Genomic DNA, 11,082 nt, shown 5'->3' with positions numbered 1-11,082 from the left:
GCTAGTACTCTAGCCAGCTTTCATAGAAATGATCTGTTTGAGATTTTTTTGTTTTTTAATTATTTTCATGGTTGGTATAATTAGTTTTTGTGTGTGAGATTGAAGAAAGCTGCAAAATGGAAGAGAAAGAGAAAGCTATGAAAGGCATATATCTTATAAAATAAATACAAAGACAGAGAAATTATGTATATTATATATATCATGTGAAAGAAAACGAATAATTATTTAGGGTTTTTTATTTTATTTTTAATAATAATAATAATTTTTTTGGAGTAGTGGTCAAGTGAGATAAAAGCTTGGCAGTGCAGTGTCATTTTCCGTTACACAGATTTCTGAGTAAATTGGGTCTACAGTGCTATCCCTGGGCATACATTTCCGTGGGGATTATTTCTATCACGTAATGCTTATTTGATTCGCTCCTCTTCTTTCCACAAACCACAAAAATGCCACTTCAAAAAATTTAAAAACCCGAAGTTCTGCTTTGATCCTTTGATTGGTTGGCCCGCCACTAATATCAGATGGTAAATATTCATTTATGATCGATCAATTCATGGAGGAGAAGTAATTGCTTATCAGTTATACGTACGATCATCACTTTCACTTTCACCACAAAATAAGTTGGGAAAGGAGACGAGTCAATTGATTTCAAGTAATGAGAATGAAAGATTCATTTCCCACGTTTGGTAATGTCGGGAAAGTAACCGGGAGATTTCACTTTGTTTTCTTTCCCATGTTTGTTTTGAGTAGGAATGGAAAACAAATTTTGTATAATGTTCCAATTATACCCATATTAAATCAAATAAAAAAAGAATGCATTTAATGATACATTGTAATTCTAAATTATTCATGGGAACAAAATAGTCATGAAAATTGTGCATTGAATGTTGGCTCATTTTCCCAAACTTTCCCATGAGGAGGGAAAACAAAACCCAAGTTGAGAGGAGGGCTTCACTTTCCCCCCTACTTTCCCATGTGCCAAGCAACCATTTTTCATACCTGGANCTTAGCAAACATGGAAAAGCAATTGAATTCCCATTCCCAAGCCTTCTTTCCCATGAACCAAACGGGGCCTCTGGCAACATCACTTATGCAACATCACTCTTGCGGTTGAAATAAGTCCATGTTTAGCACATTCGTGTAATTAAACAATTTTAGGGTCTTTCTTTCTTTCTGGCTTGGTGTACCTTTTTATTCTATCGTAAATAGATTTTATCATGGCGTAGTTAAAAAAAAAAAAAAAAAAGATTTCGGCCTATTAAATGAAAATGTGTTATGACCATCAAACAAATCCATATACTTTGAAAAAAACAACATAATAAGTGCTTTTGTAATATAATGTGTTTTAAAGTTAATTATGTTGAAGAATGTAAAATCTATGTTGGAAAACTTGAATGGTTATTAGTTACTAATAACATCGATGCCCTTTTGTGGTATAGTAGTATTAGAGAGACCAACTTTTCAGATATTAACTGACATGTTTATTTGTTTCATGTCTAGGCGCACCTTAAAGCATATTTATTCACAGCAAATAAAAACTGACACATAAGTTATTAATTAAATGCGGGTAAGGTATTCTATCAGTGGTTAGATTCCTGCTCCTGCTTGCAGTTGAGCGGGTAAGGCTACTCAGTTAGACTGACAACTGAGCCCATATGTGTAGAGAAACTCGCCTGATCCCCGACGACATTGCCTGATTTTTTGTACTAGTTACGCTTCCCTTTAATAAAATCCTATCTCTATTCTCTCAAAAAAAAAAAAAATGTGCTGCAGTTATCTATGCACCTGTAAGGTCCTATGTTCTAATCTCCCATACCCCAATATCTCTTGTATATAATAAAAATGGTTGTCCCACACGAGAGGCGTATTAAAGAATGTAAAGCCGCATATCAGACACGTGACAAAACAAATACAATACATAAATGAAGGGTTCCACTACTACTACCATCGATACCTTTTGTGATAAAACTCGACACCGGGTGATTAAGTTGGAGATAATATCCATGTTGGACATCCAAGTGCCAACACAAACCCTATTTGTAGATGCAAATACAATATTGGTGTCTCCAAGTGCCAATGCAAACTCTATATATGGACATAAATACCCATGCTCGTTGACATTTGTTTAGTGAACCAATTGATAGTGGGCCGCCTATTCGTCTCTCTGCATCGTGACAAACTATAGTAACCATCTCCATTGGAGCCTCTTGAAAACATAATAATTAATGGGAGTTGATTTTCCCACTCCCATTTTGTTAACTTACACTTCGTTTTTGTTATAATAAAAGGTATTAAAAAAAACAAAAGCAAGTGTAAGTGAATAAAAGAGGAATGGAAAAATCAGACACCCTAATTAATTTCATTCTTGGACAACCATTAGGTCGTCAATTGGGGTTAATAATGACAGGTTAAACAAGTTACACCAAAAAAATGACAGGTTAAACAAGTGATATATGCTATATTAATATTTCATATACACACATGAGGGCCCCGTGTTTCTTTTAATCTTCCCCCCCTCCCCTCTTCCTTTCTTGATCTGAAGCCCCTCATTTATTTGAGGAATTGCACTTTATTTTGTTTTCTCTCTTAGTCTTTTTTGTTTTGTTTTTTTTCTCCCTGGAAGAGATCTCTAAGTATATATCTCAAATATAGCAAGCGATTTATATGCTAATGTTTTTGCGAAAACGAAAAGAAGAAAAACTATGTAACAGCTGCTTTTGTATTGAAATTGTGTGTATTCCCACGATCAAAGTCCAAGTAAAATATTAATTCAAAAACATTTGACTAGAGACACAGAAATATGCACATTACAAATTCTACAGTGATCTTTTTCCTGCAAGACTACAATACTCGAACAGTGATAGTTGGACTAGCTACTAGCCCGCGCTATAGCTAGGTTCCAACCTAGGGCTGGCGTACCCAGTGGCGGACTCAGAAATTTTTTCGCGGAGGTGCAAAATTGATTAAGTATGAAAAATGGTTTTTCGGAATAATCATTTTCTCAAGATAATTTTTGGCGGCTTTTATTCCTTACAAATCAAATAAGAAAACTTGATTTTATGGGATTTTAGTATGAAGTATATATTGACTTAATGAGTCATCATTTTTAGCCTAAATCGTATTTTGCACTAAAACCGATTTTTCATATTTTGATTTGGTAGGAATTTGATTTTCTAGTATTTTTATTTGAATCCAAATGGAGGGTACTTCCTTATTTACATTGTAAACTTAAGTAAATGGAGTAATATAAAAATAAATTAAAGTAAAAGGACAAAGACATTTACTTAAATGTTGAAAATGTAAATAAGGTAATCTGTACACCAGTTGAGCAAATGAGCAGTTTGAAGCACCTACAATGGTTTTTCGGCGAAGGAAGGTGCAGCTGCACCTCCTTGTGCCTTAATGGATCCGCCTCTAGGCGTACCTGTACCTTTACTTCCTTTACAAAAGCTAGCTGGCTGTACCTTTTTCAGAAACTCAGATTTCCTTAAAGCCAAAATAAAACAAACATTCCCCTACGAATTATCTGGTAAATTCTCAAGTTTTCTCATCAAGTCATTTTTCTGTATACATATTTATATATATATTCTTAACGGTGGCTTCTTTACCATATGCATACCAAGACCTATACAGCTATAAGCATCTTAGGCTTCTCTGTCACTCCATAAGTATTCATTCGCTGCCAACGTAGAGTTATTGACGATGTGGTCCATCTTTTTTTTCTTTATTAAAAAAATAAAAAACTAATAGGAGAAATTAGAAGGAGAAGGAAGGTTTCTTTCACACACTACCAATATGTCATAGGAGTTCGAACTCGAAGTCATTGGTCTACAAATCAAAGCCCGTTTCCACTGGATTAGATCTCATTGGCTATGTGGTCCATTTTTAGATTCGACGTATCAATACAATTGTTCAGAATTCAAAATGCTAGCAATTATTAAGGACTCATATGTACCATAGAGTGATATTAGACGGATCTCTTTAAAATCACATAATTTGCAAATAGACTTGTAAGAAAATAGCTATCATTTCTTCACAGATAGGCTTGAAAACCTACGTACAACCACAGAGCTCTCAAATCTTCTTCACACCAACCTTGATATTTTAAAATAGATCCAGACTCCTCCTTTCTCTCTCTGTCTCATACTCCTAATCCCTAGGATCCTTCTTTTCTGTTTCAGTTCTTTTGTAATATCGATGGGTGATATGGTAAGGTTTACCTGAACATTAATGAGATTTAGTTGAGAACTTCACTGCCATTAAAAATCACTAGCAAAGAAAGAGGAGTAGGATAACAAAAGGGTGGGTACTGACCAAACAAAAGCACAATCGTTGGGTGAGAATTGAGTTGATGCAAAATTTTAAGATGATAAGGAACAGAAAATATATCCTTAACCCAGTGTTTTGAGGAGAGGTTTGCAAAAGAAGAAAGCTCAATAATTGTAAGCTGCACGATTTTGCATTTGAAACGTGACACTTTAATTATTATGAAAAGGTTAGCAAGGCTAGGAGATTAATTAGGTAGTAGAGAATCAGCCACAATGTGAACCCTTTAGATTCAATAAATATTTTTTTTTCCAAGGTACTTACAGCTGCAGTACCTTAGGCACTTAGGTCCTATGTTCGAATCTCCCATACTTTAATATCGTTTGTATAAAAATAAAAAATAAAAATCATTTTCCACTAGTATCCTAGACCCCGCCAATTTAATAGCTGGCTTAATGATCCTTGAACCGACCTTTTTTATTAGCTTGCTATCCCAGAGAGAAAGGTACTTGCGGTCAGCCTTTTAACATAGCATATTAACTTAGCACAGTTTCAATTCAAATGACGTCATCAAGAAGAACCTTCATGCGTAGCCTCACAACTAGCTTATAAGATGCACCAGAGACAACCCCACTTAAAGTACTTGAAAACCTTTCGTAACAATATAATTACACAGAAAAAGAAAACAAAACAAAAAACAAAACAAAAAAAAAAACTTTAATTACTGCGATTCTGAAGTTCTCAAAATGCCAATGGTAATGGTAATGGTTGGACCACTCTTGATTGATACCCCTTCCACATAGCAGTGATAAGTCATTGGTATTCGAGGTGATGTATGTTATGTTCCGATCCAGAATTATTCAAATATTGTGCTTTGTCAAACCTTTTCGAGCCAAATATTAAGAAGAAATCAATTGAGAAATGATGAAATATTAGTTAGGGTTAGGGTTCGAATATTTTGTAAGCGCATACCATTATATCCCTAGTCAAGGTATCTCTTGATTGATACCCTGTTACGGCCCCTATCATTATATCCCTAGCTAGACAAAATTCCAGCTAAGCAAGCGCATACTTCATGATTTCTAATTTCTTGGCTTCATCTATGCATACAATGCTCGGTCCCCTCTTTCACAGTTCCCTCTCCTGTGGATTCATGTTGTGCAAGTATGGTTGCTAATTAGTCTGGATCTCTAACAACCATGAATATTTCAGTGTCCACTGTTCATTGGAGATGCTCTTAATTCTTGTTTTTTTTCTTTTTTCGTTCGAGAGAGATGCTCTGAGGTTTAGTATGTAAAAAGAGAGTTCTATTTTAATTTAAGCACATGTACCCGTAAATCTCATAATAACCAGAGCTGCTATGGGGTTTGGTGCGTTGTTAAAAGCAGTGTGTGGGAGAAGTAGGTCGGAGGTGAAGTCGTGGTCACTGCATGGGCTCAGATTCCCAGCCACACCAATCACTATAATCATTGCATCTCTCTTATCCTAATCTGCATGGAAAAAAGCTGTCTATCTTTTTCTTCTCTATTTCCTGCACAATAGACTGTTACTAATAGTGACACTTCTTCTTAGCTTTGCTACGATAAAAAATCTCCACAGAGATTTTGTGCAACAACAGAATTAAAATCCCATGTGCATCTGTTCAACCTAGGTTTAGGTGAATATTTGAAAATTATTATTTATTACAATACAATTTACATGGTCGGAATATTTATTGGTCTTTAGATTATATATATGAGCTAGCTACAAGGACGGACCGGACATAGCTAGAACCTGGACCACTTTATATATAACGTGGATTTATCACTAAACTGTTTTGTTTTCCTATTTAGTTGTACTTTTCTTTTTCTTAAAAAAATAAAAGAAAAAACCACATTCACTTGGTTTTAACTTACTTATTTTTTCTGTAAAAGAAAATAACAAACTCGTATTCTTACCTTGTCACAAATCCAAATTATTTTTTCCTCAATTACTAAGATAAAAGAAAAGAGAGAAAATTCTAAAGCCACCATCCCCCTTTGGGTCGATGGCCTCCGTACCCTCTACTGCTCCGCCCTCCTCCACTCCTCCCCTCCTCCCCTCTCATCTCCTTCGTTCCCCTTTATTCTCCTTCTCTCTACCCTTCTCCTTTTTGGGGCTTGTACCAGCTTTAGGCTGGATTTTGGTATTTAGCCTTGTTGGCTGCTTGACTGTCTTGAGGACGACGTGGTGACATATAAATTTTTTAAAATTTTGTTGTTGTTGTTGTGTGTTGCAGTTTTTTGAGTTTTAAGAATCTGTTGCATGTTTTTAGTAGTTTTACTTGTGAGAGTTTAAAGGTTGTAGTTGCAGTTGTGGTTTTGTGCAAAAAGGTATTTGCCTGGTTTTTCTACGCTTGCGACTTTATGTAGGATTTTCTTTGGCTTGTGTGGCTATGATTAGAGATACACCTTGTGTTTGTTGTTGCCGGTGAATTCTTTCGTAGTTGGATTAACCCAATGTGATTACTGTGCTTTCGTATTTGTATTAACTTTATGGGATTATTTGTATCGGGTCTTGTGGCTAACGGCCTTTAGGCCTGAATTATGAATACAATCTATTGTCTTTCTCTAAAAAGCAAAAAACCTAGTTAATTTTTCAAGATGCATAAAGAATAGATTAGTACATTCTTCTAATTTCTTATTGATTACCGGTCATAACACACTTTTACGCTTGACAATATATATGTGATCCAAAATGACCATATGTTGTTATTTGTATACAACAATATCTTATGCAGTACTTAAATTAGCCTCCCCAACCCCCACCCAAATTTTCAAATTCTTACGCATGGAAAATGATTGAAAGTAGGGGTGGGCACGGTCCAGTTCTCACCCAAAATCGGAACTTAAAACGACATTATTCATTTGGTCTGGTTCTTAACTAAATTGGCTCGGGAAATCAAACCAATCCGGACTTGTTTGGATTCGATTCTGATTCTATCCAGTTCTCGATTTGGGCCTAGGCCCTTTTTTTGTGGTTTTTTAGTGTTAAACATCAAAAGCCCATTTGATTTAGTTCTTATTTTTTTGTTTTCCATCCTACTACATTGTTTCTAAGCATGGGCCCAAATCCAATCCAACTAATTTTTAAGTTACAACCCAACCACAACAAAATACACAATAAAATATGAGTTGCTGGAATTGATGAGATAGACAAAAATTAAACTTGCTCGAATGAAAGCTCAGTTTGATATTCAATCCATGTGAGTTAATATCAAGTATAAATCAAGTAACACCGCCAGTTAATTTAAGTTATGAATTTACATAATTCAATCATGAAAAAATGACTTAATAACAATCAAATTCTTATATCCATACATCTAATACATAGTCTCACTAGAAAGTAACAGGGGCTAAATTGTTTGGTGCAGATAAGCTCCTAAGATCTACAAAATATAAACATAAATACATTAAAATATTATGCAACTATATATATATATATATATACATCATTAAATCACATAAAAATATAAATTAATAACTTATTCAATCGATTCATAAAACTCCATTTGTTGAATGGTTGGCTAATACTTTAAAGAGGAGATGTCATCCCACTTAAACCAACTTTGAGCACAAATTAAGGCCTCCATAATCCTAGGAGCCAATGAAGCATGAAAAGAATTGACTACTCAACCACCTGTGCTAAAGCATGATTTTGAAGCTACAGTTAGGGGTGGGCATCGGGACCGGAAAACCGGAACACCGAACCGAACCGGTGAAAAAAAAACCGGAAAAAAACCGGTTGACCAAAAAAGTCAACAAACCAGACCGGAACCGGACCGAACCGGTTCCAATCGGTTCCAGTTTCGGTTTTACATCTTTCGGCACCGGACCGGACCGAACCGGACCGGTCATATATTTTATATTTTATATTTTTACAAATTTTTAAAACCTAATGCCATATTTTAACTTTTATAATCACTAATTTTCCAAGTTCAACTTCAAAAAATTTCTAAATGTATGAATTGGATTATTTGTTCATTTTTAAGCTAAAAAAATAGGTTATTTATTATAATTTTTATAAAAATAAATTAAAAAAATAAATTTTTTTTTTCAAAAAAAATTAAATTAATAAAAAATTAATAATCCGGTTCAAAACCGGAACCGGTCAGAACCGGACCGGAACCGGTCAGAACCGAACCGGCCGGTTTTTGAAATTTTTTTTGCCTAAACCGAACCGAACCAGACCGGTTAAATAGTACCGGTTTCGGTTCCGGTTTGAGGTGTGAACCGGACCGAACCGGACCGCGCCCACCCCTAGCTACAGTTGATACCGAGATGGCAAGTACATCCTTTGCAGTAAATGACAAATTTAACCTCATTCAATTTCCATCACTTCAAAATATTAAAGTCGTCCACCACTTTTTCAATAGGATCGGTTATATACTTATCAATCTCATGCTCCAATATCACGATATCACTTGACTGAGATTCTATTATCCAATTTTCCACCAATTGCATTCATGTCCTTCGTCCTCATGGTAGTGGTACTACTAGCTCTATTAGTTTTACTAGTGTTGAGGCCCAAAAAATTCACGGTTTGGCCCAATTAAATTCTCAGCCTAATACGATACCTTACCGAGAAGAAACCTGATTTGGGCACGCGAAAGTTCGTCTTATGCGCTTGCACACATGCCACACCAAGCAAATAAGCAACATGCTACACTACAAGCTTAAGTGGGCCCAAGCCACGCAAGATGTCCGGGGCTTGCTTGAGTGGGTTGTGGCATGGATAGTAATAAGTTGACATGAGGCCCATTGATGGGCCGAGAAATGGAAGTCCCGGGGTTGCTTGGGAGCCCAGAACTCAAGCCCATTTCTTAGGCCCAAATATGTGGGTGAGCACAAAGAAAGAAAAATAGCGCATTACTTCAACCAAAATAACCCATTACTTCAACCAAAATAGTCCATTAACTCAACCAAAATAGCCCAACAATTGATGAAGTTAGCCCATTCACTTGATAAACCAACCTATTGTCCTAGAAGGCCCAAGCCACTCAAGAAAATATATGCAAAATCTCCAGTACCTAGCTGAAAACAAAAGCCACGATGAAAGCCAAAATATCCATGTGTGTAAGTTGCTGGGAAGCTCCAGCACATGAGAGGGAACAAGTTTCAAGCAAAAACACCCTTCAAACCAGTGTACATACCCATTTCTTTCCCTCATCAGACCTAGCCTTGGAAGAGAGGAGAAAAGAAGGAAGAAAGATGGCTGAAAATGGGGATTCTCCACTGAGGCAGCTGCGGGAAAGGGGCCTTGAGCTCCTTAAAATCTCTGATTTTGTGCAAATAGGCAGAGGAAATTTCACCAAGATAGGAAAAGTCAAGGGAGGAGATGAGAAAGGAAGGAAAAAGCTTGGCCAAATTAGATAGAAACCATTAGGGTTTCTTGAAAAAATGTGGTTTCCAGCGGCTATAAAAGGGGCCTCTTCTACCCAATCAAAAACAACTCAGATTGAGAGAGCAAGCTTTCTCTCTTACTTGCAAAAACCCAGCAATTTCGTGCACTATTCACCCTTCTTCTCCATTTTCCTCTTCTGGCAGACCACTTTCACATCTTTCAAAAGCTTTGTCAAGTTGCCGGAAGAACATTGTTCTTTATTTCTCTCTTCTCAGCCAAATCAGCCTACAAACCTCTTCTTCCTCACCTTAAACACTCCCATTTCTCCCTAGGAAGCCATATTTTCCTCTTTGGTGCTAAACTCATACTGATTTTGCTTCCATGCCACAAGCCTCTCATGCCAAGCTAGAAAATTTATCTGTAAGCCTCAAGAAATAATCTATAAGATGTTGTTATTTTCATTGGTGAAGGTAACCAAGGTGTTTCCTAAGGCATCTCTGTCCTTTCGAAGCATTATTGGGGCTTGATCTTCGAACTCAGGCTCAAGGGCAATTTCATACATTTGCCCTTTACGGCAACCCAGCCTGTTTGTAGCTGCCGGAAGAAAAAAGCCCCTACATAAAATGGCGACTCTGCTGGGGATCAGGCCATTATCTTCACCAATGCCTCCAAGGAAGAAGAATAGAGCCAAGCTTGTTGTAGAAATCCAAGCACCACTGCTGGAAGAGCCGCTGCCAGAAGTAATAAACCAAAGAAAATAAAGAGATAAGAATATTCCCTCTTTCTTTTTCATTTTTCCTTTTGTTGGCTATCTACTTTGCATAACAAGGGTTACTGACATGTGCCTTTTGGTTGTGTCTTAGATCTTCATTCTCAATCAAAACCAGATCTTGTACAAGAGCTGGGGGCTTAGGCAAATCCATCATTCATGCCATTGAAGCGGACTACACATGCAAACTCCAAAATACTTGGAGGCTTCGTGCCAAGCAAATCTGTATAAAAACAAAAACAAAAACAAAAACAAAAACAAACAAACAAAAGAGTCAAAATTTAGATCCAAATGACTTGGGGGCTTCCTGCCAATTGAAAAAAAAAAGAGGTCAAGCACAAACACTTCAAAGTTTCTCATGATAAACCAAGCTATGCCTCGGTTCCAAGAGTTTCGATTCAACATTATTCACATCTTCAACCAAGTCCAAGTTATATACATTCATTCATCATTGTTTCCACCACTTGCCTTATTTTTTTTCAAACCTTCTTAGACCCTATCCGATATCAATCCATTCTTACAACAATTAAACAACCTCATTGCACCTCTAAAAGAACACTTGAAGTGACCTCAATAACTAGCTTGTTCTTCTCATGCTTTGGAACCTCTAAATCAAGTATGAAAAAAGATACAGACACTGAAGAGGTACTCGTGAAAAAAAAAAAAAAAAAAAAAAAAAAAAGGGGCTT

This window comes from Prunus dulcis, chromosome 5, assembly GCF_902201215.1.
Source record: "Prunus dulcis chromosome 5, ALMONDv2, whole genome shotgun sequence".
Lineage (NCBI taxonomy): Eukaryota > Viridiplantae > Streptophyta > Magnoliopsida > Rosales > Rosaceae > Prunus > Prunus dulcis.
Note: the sequence above shows the minus strand (reverse complement) of the source record.